Here is a 2,275-nt window from a genome sequence, read left to right as displayed (position 1 = left end):
TATTACCCCAGAAATGCAAATATCTCTATCAGTCAGGATCCAGAGCAGCAAACCACAGCCCCGAGTGACCCCCCAGCCCTCCTGCTCACAATCTCGACCTCTGGGGCATTTTCTTCTCCAAATAATTTATTAGATAGAGGCTGCACGAAATAATCTGTCTTTGTTTTTTTTCCCATTTGCGTTCTCATGCAAATGAATTCCCACGAACTTTTAGTTTCTTTATTTCCCAATTATCATGCAAAACTCATCTCTCTGAGCTGTATCTCCTCTTCTTCACTTTTTTTTTTCTTTCTCCCTGAGGAAATTCCCTCTGTTATGGCCAAGGGCAGAGCTGTTTCTGCACCATTCTCACTGTGGGGTGGGGAGCTCTCAGCCCCTGCTCACTGAGAAAACAGAATTAAAAGATTTCCACAAACGTCTACAAGGGCAGGGGGTCCACAGGAGCCAGGTCTGGTCCAGCCTAAAAGCCAGATTAAACTCCAGAGCTGAGCTTGGTGAAATATCTGGGCTTAAAGCAGTGGGGACAGGGTATTTGGGGCTCTGGCAGAGCTGGGTTTAATTTACAGACTGAGGTCCTGGACACTCTCTGGTGTCTTTGTTCTTCCCCACTCAGCATCAGCCTTGCCACTAACCTGAAACTTGATTTTCTTGGCCCAAAATTGCAGCCAGAGAGCCACATCCCCTTTGTGGGGGTCTGTGTGTGCTATAACTTGTGAGCATCACCGAAAGTTTGGAGGTGAAAATGGAAAATACCAAATTCCTGATTCTTTCCTTGTTCATTAAAACAATCCATATTACGGTTTTTAGCTGTTTTTTTTTTTTTTTTCCACGAGTTATTCCTGTTCTTGGAACTGGAAGCTCCTGCTTTCCATGGAACCACAGAATGGTTTGGGTTGGAAGGGACCCCAAAATTCCTCTCATTCCAGCCCCCCTGCTCTCCTCTGACCAGGATTAATCCATGCTGGAGCAGCAGCCAGGTTGCTCTCCCTGTTCTTCCACTGGCCAAGTTTTCCCATTCACCCCCTCTGGGAATAAACTACCTGGATAGGGCAGGAAAAGGTGGGAAAAGGTCCCAGGCAGCAAAATTGTGCATGTGGAGCTAAAGCTTGGGGGAGCCCCCAGCAGCAGGGTGGCCTTTGTTCCTCTCCCTGGCCCTGCAGAGCCTCCCCTCTCCCCACCAGCCTTTGAATTTTTATGCTGGTGCCTTTCTTTGCATTGACCAGAGTTTATCACATATCTCTGGTTGGGATCCTGCCTAGCTTAGCATAAGACAAAAATGGGGAGAAGGGGGGGGGGGGGGGGGTGGTGGTGAAATCGGCTGAATAATAGGATGGATTTGTAGCAGCTGAGGATTTGCATTCAAATGTTCGCCAGCCTCCTCTGAGCTCGAGTTTTATCATGTCTTTACAGCCAACAGCTTGTTTATGAATAAAAAATGTGGCATGAAACCAGAGGAGTGAGTTGTCTTTGTTTTGTCAAGTGTGCTGAGACAAAATGCTCGCTCCTCACAAGTCTTCACTTCATACAAGGCTGGTGGGTCGGGGGCAGCTGGCCACGGGCTGCTACCTGCGTGTTGCCATGGCCAGGGGCACCCGGGCACCCTCCATATGCATGAGCCCCGTGTGGGACCTGCCGAGGCACAGCAGCCCCTGCTCTGACAGGCAGCCACTTTATTAACTCATTAAGCTCATCTTGTTCCTTTAAAGGCGGTATAATTACAAATAAAGCTGTCACACTTTGTTTGCAGTTATATAATTTAGCTAAGTGCCGCTGCGACCTGGGCTGCCAGCAGGGGAGGGAGGGGAGAGCCAGGGCTGCTGCAGGGGAAGGGCTGGGGGGGTTTGGGGATTGTCCTTGGTGTGGCTTTGGCAGGGCTGGGTCAGGGCTGGGTGTCAAGGAAGGGAGTGGTGGAACCATTGGTGTGTGGGCACAGGGAGCACCCATCCCTTGATCCATCATCCATCCATCCATCCATCCATCCCTTCATCCATCCATCCATCCATCCATCCATCCATCCATCCCTTCATCCATCCATCCATCCATCCCTCAATCCATCCCTTGATCCATCATCCATCCATCCATCCATCCATCCATCCATCCATCCATCCATCCCTCAATCCACCCCTCAATCCATCCATCCATCCATCCATCCATCCATCCATCCATCCATCCATCCATCCATCCATCCATCCATCCATCCATCCATCCATCCCTTCATCCATCCATCCATCCATCCATCCATCCATCCATCCATCCATCCATCCATCCATCCATC

Source organism: Sturnus vulgaris, chromosome 21, assembly GCF_052056855.1.
Source record: "Sturnus vulgaris isolate bStuVul1 chromosome 21, bStuVul1.hap1, whole genome shotgun sequence".
Lineage (NCBI taxonomy): Eukaryota > Metazoa > Chordata > Aves > Passeriformes > Sturnidae > Sturnus > Sturnus vulgaris.
The sequence above is the reverse complement of the archived record's forward strand: the minus strand, read 5'-3'. Positions refer to the sequence as shown.